Below are 17,127 nucleotides of genomic sequence, written 5' to 3'. Positions count from 1 at the left end.
GATGGGCTGTGCAAGAAGGTTCTGGCCAAGTAAGGCAGGGCTTCAAGGGCAGTTATAGGGAGGTGAAGGGTTTTTGGTATAGCAGGATAGGCTTTGTGGGAAGAGGTAGGTTCAGGGCTGTGTTTGAAAGGTTAGGCCACTTAGAATTAGGCTAGTTATGGGCGAAGTTTCTGATGAAACCAGGAGGGGCTTGAGGGAGAAGGCTGGTTGGAGTTGGGGTATGAAAGGGATGGGAGGAGCTTGGAAGAACTAGAATATGGGAGCAATGGGACTATGAGGGACTAGAAAAGTTAGGGGCAGGGTATCTGGTGGATGAGGTGGGGTTTGGGGGGAGGACCCTGATGTAGGCTGGGTTCTTGGTGCAGTAAGGCGCGACGTGGAAGGAGATATGGATGTGGCCTTGTTTTTGGTGGTTCAGAGCAGGGATTCCAGGAAAGGGTGGAGTGGAAGAGGGATTTCCCTATAGCAGAGGAGGGCTTTCAGGAAGGAGTCTGGTTGCAGTCAGGACTTTGAAAGTTTATAGCAGGTCTACCAGGGGGTATGTTACTTAAGGTTAGGCTTTTTAAGGAGGAAGCTCCCTGGAAGTGGGTTTCCAGTGGATCCAGTCAAGTTTTATGGGAAGGGAGAAAAGGAAAGGGGCAATACTTAGTGAATAGTGGGGCTACCAAAATAAACAGTTACCACTAATAAATACCATATAAGAACCATTTTCTGTCAGTGTAGACTTATATAGCTTTTATGTATGCGAGAGATACTGGAGAAAATAACCTAGTAATAAGTCCTTCCTAGTGAAATTTTTCTTTATTCCAGTTGAGTGAAAATAAAACCACAGGTCAAATCAGGCTCAGAGGCACACAGTAGACTAAGACAAATGAAGGACTAGAATTGATTCCCAAGGACCAACATTAAGGACCACAAATAAAAGTTTAAAATGTCTCACTTGGTCATAATTGACAATATTGTCTTAAAATTGTGAATGAATAGAACTTTTACTTTGACAACTTTAGAAATCCTAAAACTAAGTAAATAGTAATGTTTTAACTTTGTACAATATTGGAAAGTATACTAAAATAATTAGGAAAATATAAAATTGTACACAGAATGTTCGTCCTCCAGTATCAATTCTAATCTAAAAGAATTTAAAACCAGAAAATTGTCATGTAGTGTGTTTGCAGCATGTTTTCGTTTCTGTCATCAAAATGGTGACTTAACAATGTGTCTTTATCACTGGATGCATCCATGTTAAAACATATCTAAGAATGTGAAACACAATTATACAGACCCTGAAAAAACTCAGAAGGATATATGAAATAATGTTGGAATAAAATTAATGACTAACTACAGTAGGAATTGCTCTTCATTAGGTAGGCCTACAAATACATTCCAGAAGAAAAGGCTACATTGAAAAATAAACAGTGAAATGGAAGCAGGAAGGCAGACCATGAAGTAAATATTATCCAATGAACAACATCTATTGAAGCTTGATTGCAACCTTCTTTTACCTAAGTTAGTTACTGACCTATGTTCTTCTCTAATGCCAAACAATAAAGTCATGAAAATGCAGTAATCATTTTCAAGACATTAGACTTTACAGAAAGAATTCAGTGAATGTATTGCTAGAAAGTAAAGATAGATGTCTGAGCAAAAGAGTGAAAAAAATATCCCCAATCTCTGGACCTCTGCTGTGAGAAGGGTACAAGATGAAGCACAAGGAGAATGGACAGAAATACAGTAGTGTATAACAGTAGTTCCCAAGATGCAAACAGAGGAGAAAATCAACAAGATCATCACAGGACTTAGCATGGGAGAGTAGAGACAAGAACAGTGAAAATGCAAGGAGAATTACAAAGGATGCCCTTGCATATTTGGCAGAAGACTGCATGGCATTGAGGTCTAAACTATGTGGAGGTATTATAGGAAACTACCTGTACTCATATGGTGCCACAAGAAGTGAATAACTTATGATTTACAAGAAATTGAATAATCATAAAGGTCTTGATTCAGTAGTGTAGAGTTAAACTTTGATAAATTCTGTTTTGAAACACTTAACAAACTTTAATACTAAGACAAGAAGATTCAAATTTTATATAAGTGACTTGACTGTTTGCAACAATAGAGTTCAAAAAATCAAATCACATAATGTGGATGCAAAAGCATAACATTATTAAGGTAATCTTTAAACAACACATATTTTATGGGAATAGTCCTGATTATAAATGATTCGTTTTCCTTACAGATATTGGATGTACAAAATCAACCAAAAACAAAAACAAAACAAAGCAAAAGACAATTGAGTATACCAGTGCCTCATCCCTATTCCTAGATAGTCATGAGCCTGAGATTGGAAGATCATGGTTCACAGATGGCTGGAGTACCAATCCATGAGAAATTTATGTTCAATTATTCAATCAAAGCAGAGTGAAACCTTGGTTCAAATAGAACATACTCAGTCAGTATGAGTGAATAAACCAAGCAAGAGTTTAAGGCTCTGAGTAAACTTTAATTACTGTGTTTGCGTGCATGCACGCTCACACATGCACACACGCACACACACACAAATGGAATGAGAGAGGAGGACGGAGAGAGAAAAAAAGGAATATTAAGAGTTTAAGGACTATCCTAAGCAATATTAATTAATAAAATGAGGGAAATCATGGAACCTATGTTTCTTGGAGTCTGGCTTCCTTCACATAATATGATTGTTTTCCAAATCTTTCCATTTTTTTATGAAAGGGGCTTTGCCATTCTTTCTGATAGAAGCATAAAATTCCATTGTGTATATACACCACATTTACTTGATCTATTCATCTATGGAGGGGCATTTTGATTGGTTCTAAAAGTGCTGCCAGAAACGTAATTGTAGATTTAGTGTATTTTAGCTTGAGATCATTTCAACAAATGCCCAGGAGTGGGAATGCTGGTTCCAGAACTATGTACATTTAACCTTACAAAATGATGCTAATTGAAATGAACTCCAAGACATGGAAAAAAGTCTTTTATTTTTCAGAGGTCAACCTTGATGTCCATAAAGTAGAGCATCTAGATCTTATTTTATTTAATTTGTCTTTTGCCATTGGTTTATCCCTGGCAATCTCTGTCTTGATTCTGGTACCTTCAATTTTGTATATACATTTATCTGATTTGGAGAAAGAAAGGGAAAAATTATAGTGATGAAACAAGTACAAAGAGTGACCCATTGCACCAATGATATTCAAAAGGCACTATATCGGAAGTGAACTTTACAACTTTGGGGTGGTGGGGGAGGTGTGGGGGATGGGAAGGGAGAGGAGAAGAAAAATGAAGTGGGTATCAATATTCAATAAGGAATGTATCTTACTCATGTAACTGTTACCACTCTGTACAGAATTTTTGAAATAAAATAAAATTTAAAAATTGAACCTATCCTAGAAAAAAATATAGTTTTCAAAATAATACATCTGTCACAGCACTTGTGAGGGATTCTGAAGTCAAGCTGTTAGACTTGGAAAAGGATAGATTGGGAAGCCATCACAAACAATAATCAAAAGTCTGAGAGTTGTGCTCTGGAAAGGTCAAACAGTTAAGGGAAGACAGGGGTATGAGTTATTATCTCAAGAGTATTTAAGTTTGAGCTGTTGGATATTAAAAGATTAAGATTTGGAGACAAGATAGATGTCTGTGTTATGGATGTAATCACTATTGCTCCCTTCTGCTCCCTAACAATAAGGGATTCAATTATCACTATGTATACAAACAATACCTTATGTTAATAGTTGTAACCACAAGCTAGATTTATGCCTTAGTTTGTGGACATACCTATAGCCACTGACCACCCCCCTTGCAAGTCCCTATCTTTTTTCTTGAAATTCTTCAGCCACTGTTTGTCTCATTTCTCATTGCCTATTTGGGTGGGATTTGAGACTCCTTCCTCTCTTCACCCAGCCACAAGGCCCCAGGGGCCAAACTCTGAACCTCAGAGACACTCCCAGAACCAAGCTGCCTTTGGGGCTGCTGCTTCCTTAGCCATTGGCCTACTGCCTCCTTCCTCCCTTCACCAGCCTCTGCCAGTGCCTCCCGTAATCTCCCTACTACCCCATCCCCAACCCCAGCTCGGCCTCCCCCAAGCCTCCCCTCCTCTCCACACAGCCTAACCCCAGCAGGGCCACTACTCTGGAGAAGACAACTGTGAGCCTGGCCCAATAGAATCAAAGGTTCCACAACATGCAGCCGGCTTAGAAATGGAGGCAGCATAGGTCTCTGCTCAGTGTCTTTCACTTCACTTACACAAGTATTAGTTGTATTCATTTGATATTTAATTTTGGTTTTTGTAACTTCTAATTAAGCCTTTGAAGAATAGCTGGTAGAAATATAGTCCCAAAATTTGAATTGTCTCTTGTTTAATTCTTTCAAGATTCAGAGATGTTTAAATACTTATAACCATCATGAACTCTCAATTCCATAGCAGAGTCTATTCAGAAAATAATTGCTTATGCGTCTGTTATCAATTATTTTCAAGACTTGAAAGTATTAATGTTTCAAATATTACAGGAAGATCTTTGATTCATGTTGAATGGAGGTGAGTAGGTTGAGCTGTTGCATACATACTTGTGTGTTTGTGTGTTGGTATGTGTGTGTGTGTGTGTGTGTGTGTGTGTGTGTGTGTGTGTGTGTAGAGGGGTGTATGTGTATGTGTATCATTGAAATCAAGGATAAGGATGTTGAGCCCTGGTCTGAACTTGTCTCCTTTTTATGAGATATAATTTTGGTGTTTTTGGTTGTTTGTATGACCTGATTGCTTGCCTTTGCCTGATGTGCACATTCCAGCTCAATTTTTTAATTAAAACTTCTTATTATTTATTATTGAGCATATAGGGCTCTAATATTCCTTTGTCTTTAGTCTGCCATCTAGGATCTTTTTTTCCTCTTCAAAAATTAACATTCAATATAAATTTTACCTCCTGACTGATTTTTCCTTTAATTTGCAATTTGAAATATCTATTATAAGACCTTTGATATCTGTATTCATGAAAAAAATAATTTTGAATTCTCTGTTTAATGTAATAACACCTGGACAGATATGTTTGCACCAAGATCTTAAAATTTGTTTTGTAGTTTTATTTTAAAATATCTCCTCCATGTTTATAGTGTGGGGAGACAAACAATTCCTAGTAACAATGATAACTGTTTTATTCGTTAAAATATCTGATAATTAATAATTTTGAATATGTCTAGTTTCAAATAAATGCATTTGCTCAATAAGTTTGCTTGATAGACCCATGCACAAAAATACCAGTCTTAGGGGCTGAGGACACGGTGAATCAGAGGTTGACAGCTTATCTTGAATGCACCAGACCCTAGTATTGATTCCACAGCACCATCTAAGCAGAAAAAGCTAGATGTGGTACTGTGGCTCAAGTGGTAGAGCACTAGTCTACAGCTGAAATGCTGAAGGACAGTGACCAGGCCCAGAGTTCACCAACAACAACAAATTAAATAAATAAATGAAACTCATATTCAAGTACATTAATTTCAATGGTTGATTACCATTTTAGGTAGGGGCAGGTTGCCAAGATACAGCACCTGACAAATACTGAAAACGAAAACTAAAACATTAGCTCTTCCAACAACATGTAGAATTGCCACTCAAAGAGAAACCGGTACTAAGAATGAAATACTTTTTATAACATTTCTTAAGAGATTATGGCTTTATGTTAATTATCAAATAAATTGACCTTCCAAAACTCCATTGGTGGACCTGAGTCTTAAGGGAACCTACAAAAACTGGAGGAGAAAATCATCAACCTGTATTTTTAAAATTGTTATTGTTAAGGGAGTGTACATACAAATAAACATATTGTAAGTCAGGTAATGAGTTCATTTCTTCTTTGACAATCCCATCCCTCGTTTCCCTGTCCACAGTGATATAGATCATTGTGAATACAGTATCTACAGAGTAAAATTGCTGCCTTTGTTTCCCTGTTCTCCTTGAATATCTCTGACTCCCTCAATGCCCATAAATTGATAAACAAGAACAGAAAAATCCCTCTTGTTTCCAATTCCTGGAATACATTTCAATATAAACATCAGTAGTTTTGTGAGAGTGTCAGGCTCTGTACACACATCCCAAACACGTATACTTCCTGCACCCAGTCATAATTCCCACCCAATTCTAAGGTCCACACAGTAATTCTTTTCACTTTCCACATAGGAAGAAGCTGAAATTCAGAAAGATTAAGTAAATTACTGGAAATACAGGGCTGAGCATAGTGGCTCACTCTTATACCTTACCTACTCCAAAGAGTAAGATCTGAAGATCATATTCTGAAACCAACCCAGGTTGACATATCCATTACATGTTTATCTCCAGTTAATCAGAAGAAATTGAGAATTGTGTGTTACAACTCGTAGAGTTAGAACATCACCAGACTTGAATTGGAAACCTAAAGGACAGCATCAATATTATGATTTTTAAGAACCAATTTTGTCTCATACATAATCTCAGACAACACCCACCCACCCACACACATCTTAAAATAGATGTTAGTACTGAAATCCAAATAGTTTTTTTTTTAATTTTATAAGTTTTATTTTTTAGCTTTAGTGAGGTTTGACCTGATAGTTTCTACTGATGAGCCACAACTTAGAACTTTGTTATAATTATACCCCTGTCGGTATTAAGAAAAACATTCTCCTAGTTAAGTCTTCCTCTTTTTCCAGCAATGATAACTTTTCTCTTCTTGGTCTAGTTTCTTCTTTTGGGACTCAATCTCTTAGACTTTTCTGTCTTGCATTGTCTGTAAGTTCATTGATCCAGTAGATCACAGCCATCCTAATAACCTAGACAGAACTTGCCTTGGGAAAAGTGTTCCAAGCTCACCATTCAGTGGATGTTGTTAGTACTCACCCATAATCAGGTTCTCTTCAGAACTGCGAAGTTGTTAGGTCCAGGAATTCAGGAAAAGCACTCTCTGTGTACTATTTCATACTTTTTAATTTAATGGCAGCTTCCACCTATTGTGTACATTAAGCATGTGTGAAGAGAAAGATTGCCCCAAGAGACAGAAGCACTGTACTAACTGTTGCTGTCAAAACATAGAAGGAGGGAAAAAAGTTCTGAAGGAACCATAGAGCCTAGAAACTGATTTCGTAGAAACCCAAACTGCATTTTATCTTACCTTCAAAATAGAAAGTCGGAGACTGAAGTTACATGTAAGCTCCATTTATATTCCTGAGCATGGGGCTCCCTTCCTCTGACCATTTACAACAGGGACAGGTGGGAAGCTGTAACAGGAACACCTAGAGTTTGGGCCTGGGATTAAAAACTCCTTTTTGTGATCATAAACATTCCACCATTTCCTGAATTGGATCTGAGGGGCAGAAGGAATTAAGGTTAGGAATTCAGAAACTTATAATTACTTCTAAGTTTGCTATCTAAACTCATCCCTTCCCACCCCACAGAATCCTATTTCCCAACTGTGTAGACACCCTTACACTCTGTTCTCCAGGAGCGTTTGAGTGTAGGGCATCTTCTGCTTCTTATATGTACTGCTTTATAAATGGAGATTTTCTCCTAGGCTCAAAATTATTTCATTGATTGGGACATTGTGCAATATGATAAACAGAGAGTTATCTGGAAGGAAGATCCTACGAGGCAAAGCATCTACTAGGACAATGAAACCCATGGTTTGGCATGCTTAATGTTTTAACTTGTGCACTGAAATAACAGGAGAAAATGACACAATAGGAAATCTGCCAATTTTGCCAAATAAAGAGATATGGTGAAGGTCAGAGAAAGGACATTGATGTCATCATAGTCATGACAAGACAAAACCTTAGCACACTATCAGAATACTAATCCATACTCACCTACTTTTTTATTCACCCATATCATTAGGTCTGAGTTGTATGCAGGTGTCCTCAGGACTTGCAGAACAGGAAGATCTCGGGGCTAACATTGGCCTGCCATTTTGGACATAAAATACCTAGTTGATGAGAGCCCTTAGTAATATCCACATATATGTGCATTTATCCTACTATACTTGATAAGTATTCCCTCACTATATTATCTTTGGTTTGGTCACTTGCTGACATAGCAGCTGTCTGGTAGCTCCATTGTGAATTCACTTTATTCACCAGAAATGGAGAAGGAGAGACTGACCACAACACATTTGCATTTTTCTCAATGAGCAGTGAGTGGCAGGGGAGTATTTCAGAAGCTCCCCATGTTCTCAGTTAGCTAGTACCACCTAGATTCCAGCTCAAATCTTGATAAACAGATATAGAACATACATGTAACTAATTGTGCCAGATTCACAGCTAGAGAGGTAAATGAGAAATTGGAAGGGGTTGATGTGAAAGCCACAGGTTGATATGAAGCAGAATTCAAAGAATGGGGAGATGAAGCGAGCTATGTGGAAGGAAAAGGAGAGGCAGCTGAAGAAGAAGAGCAACTAGAGAGAGAAGATAGAGCACGTTTGAAGCTACCTAGACATCAAGGTAACCCATCTGAGGTACAACACTCTGGTTGTGCAGAGCCACAGAGAGAAGCTGGAAGAACATCAGCAAGTGCTCTTGACCATTTCTAGGGAGCTCCCAGAATGACAGGGGAGCTTCCCAGAGCACTGCTGTTGAGCACATCTCAGATCCCTTGCTACCATGATAATTGACATGGGAGAGGAGCAGCAAGAGTTGTATGAAGTGATTGCAACTCACTATGTGGAGGTTGTTCTGCAGAATTGTGGAGTGTGGTCTCTCAGGATGCTTAGGGAAAAGATCCTACAGCTTGTGTCAAAGAATGCAATCTACTTGGAGTAGACATTTATAGATGGCACGTGCCTGAACACAACAAGCTGATAATGAGCTGCTAGAGTTAGTTTCCCTAAAGATCTAACAGCCAAAACTGGACAGGCAAACCCAGAGCTCTGCATCACATCAGGACACCATGCCAATTGTTTCTACCTTAGTATTGGCTACCTAGTTTGCACACCCATGATCTTGTTACCCTGATTGTGCCCCACAATCCCTCACAACTTTTACTCTTTCACTTTGTCTATGTTTCCTTTTCCCTGCTAAACAGTTCTGGATGCCTGTATTAGCTACCCCAATCCGTGCAAAACTGTTGCTTATAACCAATTTCCTGACTCTGTAACTCAGCAATTATAGTATCAGTTACCCTTTACCTGGTATCCTAGTCTCTACTACTCTTTTCTGCTACCCATAATTCATAACACCATGGTTCAAGCCATCTGAAACCTGACACCCCTTTCTCTGATACCCCATTCCCAAACAAAGCAAGGGAATAGTGGGCACAGATAGTCGAGTTGGATACCTCTTTTGCAGGCACATTGGGACAACTTATTACTCAGGTATTTAACACGAGGGACTAACGTGGTGGAAAGAAAACAGCTTACTCAAAGGTGACTAAAATCCAAGGACATGACTTATAACTTATTGCTAGAAAAAAGAAGGCCTTGCAGTGAAAGTTAATGAGAAAGAAAATTTTAGAAGAAATATTGGGGATGATGCAAAAGTTGAGCTTAGTCTCTTCTTCTAGTGGTCTGAATTATGTAATTACTTTGCATTTAAAAACTATATGAAGACACACATTTATGCAGTAATATTGATTGATGGAATAGTTGCATAGTATCACGTTAATTATATTCAATATTTTATGCTCTATGATATGCTCATGAGTCTGCCTTTGGCAATATGAATTGAGCTCTCTGACAAAAATGGAATTTCATTGTCAAATACTACAAGGAGATTACAGATGCTAGTACCAAAATGAAAGGTTGAACCATAAAACTGAATAAAGCTGCAAGTTTGAAGTGAGGGGGTCAGTGGTAAGGGCTATGATAAAAGAGAAATTATTCACCATGAAATCTTGGAAAAATAGAAGGTGTTTTCTTGAATTACTAGCTTTTAAAACATTCTTAGAAAGAAAAACATTGTTTTTTTTTTGTTTTTTTTTTTTTTGCTATTTGGAACCGCTTTAATGAATGTTTTAACAAAAAATTATCAAAACGACTTTGAAAATTCAATGATGTGAATTATCATATTAACATTATATTCAAAGTTGCCTTGAGATGCAGGAAGGCTGTATTCCTTCTATTAAATTAATGGAATAAGCGTCCTTTTGCATGATTGGACAGTCCATGACACTTGTTCCAAAACACAAAATATACAGGAGAGAAAAAAAAAAGGAGTACTTCTGGGAAAATGTTGGAGAAAAGCTGGAGGCTAAATAAGCTCTTGCATAGAAAGCAGTTTTAGTGTTCCAGTGAACAGTCCTAGGCTGGAGAATTACAACAAGTGTGCAATCACAGTACAGAGAGTTTGGCCAGAGAGGGAAAATCCAGGCAAGGAGACAGATCTGAGCCCTTGCAGGTAGCCATGTCTGTGGTGGTGGCAGCCCCCTCCATACCTACAAAACAGAGAATCCTGGACAAAGGTGCCAGACACAGCAAGCTAGCAGATTCTACTCAACACCAGCAAGAACTGAAAAGGAGCAGATATCTTCATCCTTCAGATTGCAGACCAGAGACTACAAAGGAACCAAGACTCTGTTCCACGGAGGAGAAAGTCACTCAGCCCAGGCAGTGAGAATTCTGCCCCTAAAAGAGTGTCTTTCTTCACTGGGTAAACAGAGCCAGAGGCTGCCCCTTCCTATAGCAGCATAGATAATCTATTGAAATTCAGTAAACATAAACCTTGAGAATTGCTCGCGGCTGGGCTTTGTGAATGTCTGAGAAGCTAGCCCCTCAGGGAAAAGCTACTGTTTGCTGAAAAGCCTCAACTCTACGGAGAACCTAGCCTCATTACAGCATCTCCAAACTAGAGGAAACAGCCATCTTCCTCTTTTGTGAAACTCAAAACAGATCTCCTCCCACTGAACTAGCCTGGGAAGAAGATCACAAAATTCTGGGTAAAGCAGAGCATTTTTCTGCCTGTCCAAACAAACTGATTTAAGAAACCAATCAAGCCACAGGAAAACCAAACACCACAACAGACCAGAGATTCCACTAAGGGACTGGTTATGGACAAAAGGGACGTACAGGATCTTCCCGTTCACTCTCCCCCCCCCCAAAAAAAAATCAAAGAACCTTATTTTTATACCTATTTTTAATTATTAATTTAAAAAAAATTGTATTCTATTAATCTTTTTTTCCTCTTATAATTTTTATTTTAGGTGAATATGCATATGTATGTTCTTTTTTATTTTTATTTTATTTCTACTGAACTTTTGGTCCTTTTTCTTTCTTTCTCATTCTTTTCATTTTTTCTTCTCTTTCATTCTTTTTTTGGGTGTCTTAATTGCTGTTCTGCTCATCTTCAGATATACCTGTCATCGATTATTAGACCTTATCCCTCTTTGTGTACACATATAAACCAGAAATTCATTACTTAATTCAAAACCTTTTAGGCTTAAATTCCTTAATAACTGTATTATCTCTTTATTATATAATATTTTAAGTATTTTTATTTTTTAGTTTTTCATATCTCCTTTGTACTCCTCCCCTCCTCTCATCCTATCTGCCTTTTTCTCTCAATATTACTTCATTAAACTTGCATAATTTTTGTGCTTCACTTTTTAATTTAAATTTTTGTTTTTCCATTTTTTCTTCTCTTTTTTACTCTTCTCTTTCTCCTATCACTCTGTCCAATACATTTTCCTATTTAAGATTAGGACTCAGTTAATTTTACTCTCTTTTTACCTTTCTACATCTCTCTAATCCTATTTTTCCCCACATTTCTCCCTAAACCTAGGAATTTCTGGTTTGCCAAATTCTACCTTGCTGTTCTTAACCCATTAATACATAGTTGTTTGACATTCAATAGATTGTATCTGTTGAACAAGATTGTATCTGCAGACTTTTGACTGTACAACTACAGGCTTTGGTTGACGCTTGCCTTAAAATAGTGTTCTAGCAGAAAGCTGGTATTACTTTCATAATAAATAGAGGCCTTCATGGAATCCATTAAAAGACAGCTGAAGGAAGTCAGTGAGACCAGAAAGGCAATGTTGAATGGAGCCAACAGAAGGAATGGAAGTCCAAGGAAACCATAACAAGTCAACTAAGTGATTTGAGAATAAACACTGAACACCAAATTAAGGAAATAAGAAATTCATACAAGAACTAAAAGCTCCAACAAAGAATTTGAAGCTATCAAAGCCAAGCAATTAGAAGCAAAAGAACTAAAAAAACAAAAAAGAAATTCTTGACAATAGGTTAGACCATGCAGAAGATTGAAACTTGGGGATTGGAAACAGCTTAGATATTATAGAGAAAGAACATACAACTATCCAAGACAAGTCCAAGAAATATGATAGATCTATTAAACATTTGGAAGACACCATCAGGAGGCCTAATCTGAAGATAACAGGTATAGAGGAGCACCTAGAAACAGAAGTTAATGATCTAGGAAATTTGTTCACAGGATCCTAGAAGAAAACTTCTCAAACATTCAGAATGATAGGTCTATTCAAATACAAGAAGCTTTTAGAACCCCAAATAGACCAGACCAGAACAGGACGTCGTATCACCACCTTATAATCCCCACAGGATCAGTTCAGACCAAGGAAAAGATCTTCAAAGTTGTCAAGGAGAAAAGATCAATCACCTATAAGGGAAACCAATTAGAATCACCTCAGATTTCTCAGCAGGGACAATTAAAGCAAGAAGAGAGTGGATTGATGTAGGCTATGCCCTAAAGACAAAAAACTATCAACCAAGCATACTGTACCCAGCTATACTCTCCTTCATAACTGAAGGTCAAATAAAATACCTTCCATACAAAAGAAAAACTGAAACAATATATCTCTACCAAACCAGCCTTACAAAAGATACTTAAAGATGTCCCACACAAAGAAAACCAACAGGACCACAATAAAGGCCAAGAAACCACACCCAAATTGAGAGTCTATGAACCATAAGAAAAACCCATTTGGCGCAGCCCTCAAGAAGGTGAATTAAATGGCAGGATCTCCCAAATACCTCTCAGTCCAATCTCCCAACATTAACAGATTTAACTCTCCAATAAAGCAACATAGACTGTCTAGTTGGATTAAAAAGAAAGATCCTTCCATCTGCTCCCTTCAGGACTCACACCTTGCCCATAAAAACAAACACATTTTGAAAGTGAAAGGCTGGAACAATTCTACCAAGCAAACGGCCCCCAAAAAGAGGCAGGAGTTGCAATCTTCCTATCAGATAAAATAGATTTCAAATTAAAATTAGTGAGAAGAGATAAAGAAAGTTGCAACATACTAATTAAGGGATTTTTCCTTCAGGAGGATATTAAAATTCTAAATCTCTATTCACAAAACAATAGAGCACCCAAATTTATTCAAGAAACACTACTATCTCTCAAATCTCACCTAGATCCAAATATATTAATTGTTGGGGACGTTAACACACCACTCCCCCCCACTAGATAGATCAACTCAGCAAAAACTCAACAGAAAAACCGCAGATATAAACAACTGCACAGATCACCTAGATTTAATATTTCACCCAGCAGTATCAGAGTACACGTTTTTCTCAGCAGCATATGGAACTTTTTCCAAAATAGACCACATTTTTAGGTCAAAAAGCACACTTGTCCAAATTCAAAAACATTGAAATTATACCTTGCATTCTTTCAGACAAGGGAATAAAATTAGAACTGAACACCAAAACCACCAAAGAAAGTCCTGTAACACATGGAGGCTGAAGAACACACCGTTGAATCACCAGTGGGTCATGGAAGAGATCAGAAACAAAATTCAAATCTTCATAATATTCAACAAAAATTAACACACAAATTACCAGCTCCTCTGGGACACAGGAAAGGCAGTACTCAGAGGTAAGTTTATAGCTCTGAATACATACATCAACAAATTGGAGAGATCTGAAACCAACAATTTAATGAGACATCTGAGCCTCCTTGAAAAAGAGCAGCAGGATAAACCCCAATCCAGCAGATGGAAAGAAATAATTAAAATTAAATCAAAATTAAATGAATTAGAATCTATATAAACATAGAAAGTATCAACAAAACAGGAGTGGTTCTTCAAAAATTAACAAATTGACAGATCTTTAGCAAATCCTGTTAGAAAGAGAAGAGAGGTGCTGGAAAGGTGGCTCAGTGGTAGAGGGCTTACCTTGCATGCATGAGGCCCTGGGATCGATTCCTCAGCAGCACATAAGCAAAAAGAAAAAAGTCAGAAGTGGCGCTGTGGCTCAAGTTGTAGACAACTAGCCTTGAGCTGAAGAGCTGAAGGACAGCACCGAATCAAGTATTAGAATACCTAGCTACAGCAATAAGATAAGATGCAAATATAAAAGGGATCCAAATACGGAAAGAAGAAGTAAAACTCTCCATCTTTGCAGGTGACATGATCTTATAATTAAAGAACCCCACAGACTCTAATCCCAAATTAGTCAAGCTGATTCAAATCTTTGGCAAAGTAGCAGGGTATAAAATTAACCCTCAAAAATCAATGGCTTTTCTGTGTGCCACCAATGAGAAAGGCATGACTGAAATCAGGAAAGCAACAACATTCATAATAGCCCCACAAAAAATAAAATACCTAGGAATTAAGTTAACCAAAGAAGTGAAGGATCTCGATGATGAAATTTTAAAAACCTGAAAAAGGAAATCAAAACAGGACTTAGAAAGTGGCAAAAACTCCCATACACCTGGATTTGAAAGATCAAAATCCTGAAAATGGCAATACTTCCCAAGGCTATCTACAAATTCAATGTAATACCTTTCAATATTCCATCCTCATTCTTCAAGGAAATAGAAAAGGCAATCCAAAAATTCATATGGAACAATAAAAGACCCCGAATAATTCAAACGATCCTCAACAGAAAGAACAGTGCTGGAGGAATATCAATAACAGATTTCAAACTCTACTACAAAGCCATAGTAATCAAAACAGATTGGTACTGACAAAAAAACAGATCTCAGGACCAATGGAATAGAATTGAAAACCCAGAAATGATCCTACAGACATATAGCCATCTAATTTTTGATAAGGGAGCTAAAAAAGTAGAATGGAAGAAAGACAGCCTCTTCAGTAAATGGTGCTGTCAAAATTGGTCAACTACTTGCAGAAAATTAAGCTAGATCCTTTTGTATCACCATGCACCAGAATCAACTCCAAATGGATCAAAGACCTCAGAGTCAAACAGACACCCTGAAAACATTACAGGATGGAATAGGAGAATCCCTAGGACTCCTTGGCACAGGCCAAAATTCTCTTAATAGAGACCCAGAAACACAACAAAGAAATGTTGGACAAATAGGATTGCATGAAATTGCAGAGCTTCTGCATGGCAAAGGACATAGCTAGCAAGATCAATTGAAAGCCCACAGATTGGGAGAAGATCTTCACTAGCCATGCAACAGACAAGGGTCTCATATCTAAAATATAACTGTAACTCAAAAATTAAATCCCACAACAACAAATCCTCAAAGAAACAACTGACCTGAAAATAAGTGAGCTAAAAACTTAAAGAGAAACTTCTCTGAAGAGGAAAGAAGGATGGCCAATAGACAGATGAAGAAATCTTCAACCTCTCTAGCCATAAAAGTAGTGCAAAGCATACCAACATTGAGATACCACCTCATCCCAGTTACAATGGCTATAATCAAGAACTCTGATAACAGCAGATGATGGAGGAGATGTTGGCAGAAGGGAACTTTACTGCATTGTTGGTGGGCATGTAAAGTTGTTCAACCACTTTGGAAAGTAGTATGGAGGTTCCTCAGAAGACTCCACATAGAGCTCCCTATAACCCAGCATTCCCACTTTTGGGCATTTATCCAAATGGTCACAAACAAGATCATAGTAAAGCTACCAGCACAACTCTGTTTATTGCAGCATTATTTACCATAGCTAAGATATCGAACCAACCCAGATGCCCCTCAGTAGTTGAATAGATCAAGTAAATGTGGTGTATATACACAATAGAATTCTATGCCTCCATCAGAAAAAAATGACATTGCCCCATTTGTTAGGAAATGGAAAGACCTGGAAAAATATTATATTAAGTGAAGTAAGCCAATCCCAAAGAAACATAGGTCCCATGGTTTCCTTTATTTGCAATAACCACTGTGTGTCTGAGACAAGCAGAAAAGATCAGACAAGTTGATGTTAGGCGAAATTAACCCCAAGATAAGAATTCAAATGATTTTTTTTCTTTATTGCGATTGTTCCTAACATATTTATAAGATGATTTCCTTGTTGCTTTGAATATCCCTCCCCCACGGTGTAACCCCTGCTTTCACTGTATTTGATGTTGGTATAATTTTTTGTGGGAATTGGAAAAAAAAAACAAATCGTTTAAATAGGGATACTGGTGGACGCATTGCAGCGATGAGATATACAAGTCATTATGTAGAAAAGGAACTTTCAACTTTGGCCGGTGAGAGTGGGAGGCGGGCAGGGGGGTGTCTGGAGAGCCAGGGGAGGGAGGAAGGAGAACGGATGGGAAGGGGAAAAAAAGGATGATGCACCAATGCTTGATGAGAAATGTACTCATTATCTTGCCCATGTAATTTTTACCTCTCTGAATGGTATTTTCACAATAAAATAAATAAATGGATTGCTACAGAATAGATTCTAAATGTAATATTTAATGCTATTGGATTACTTGAAGACAAAGGTTTACAGAAAATTTTAAATTTCAGATAAATTTTAATATTCCAATAAACACGTTAAAGAAATATAATTTAAGAATTCACGGTTCAAGGCAAACCCTGACAGGAGAGTCTGAAAGACACTTATCTGGAAACAGGAAGGAACACTGTGGCTCAACTCATAGAGGGCTCCTCTTGAGCTGAAGAACTCAGGAATATGTTTAAGCCCAGGTCCTGAGATTAAACCTCATTACTGACAAAAAGAAAATAAAATTTAAAGAATTAAAGCATTAGGCCTGGGAAGGAGATTCAGTAGTAGAGTGCTTCTCTTGAATGCATGATGTCCTGGGTGCAATTCCTCAGTACCACAGAAGTAGAAAAAAATTGGAAATGGTTCTGTGGCTCAAGTGGTAGAGCACTAGCCTTGAGCTGAAGAGCTCATAAGGGACAGTGCCCAGACCCAGAGTTCAGGCCCTCCAACCACCACCACCACCACCAACAAATTAAAGCATCAAACAA

The sequence above is a fragment of the Dipodomys spectabilis genome, unplaced genomic scaffold (genome assembly GCF_019054845.1).
Source record: "Dipodomys spectabilis isolate Male_0828 unplaced genomic scaffold, ASM1905484v1 ptg000487l, whole genome shotgun sequence".
NCBI lineage: Eukaryota > Metazoa > Chordata > Mammalia > Rodentia > Heteromyidae > Dipodomys > Dipodomys spectabilis.
Note: the sequence above shows the minus strand (reverse complement) of the source record.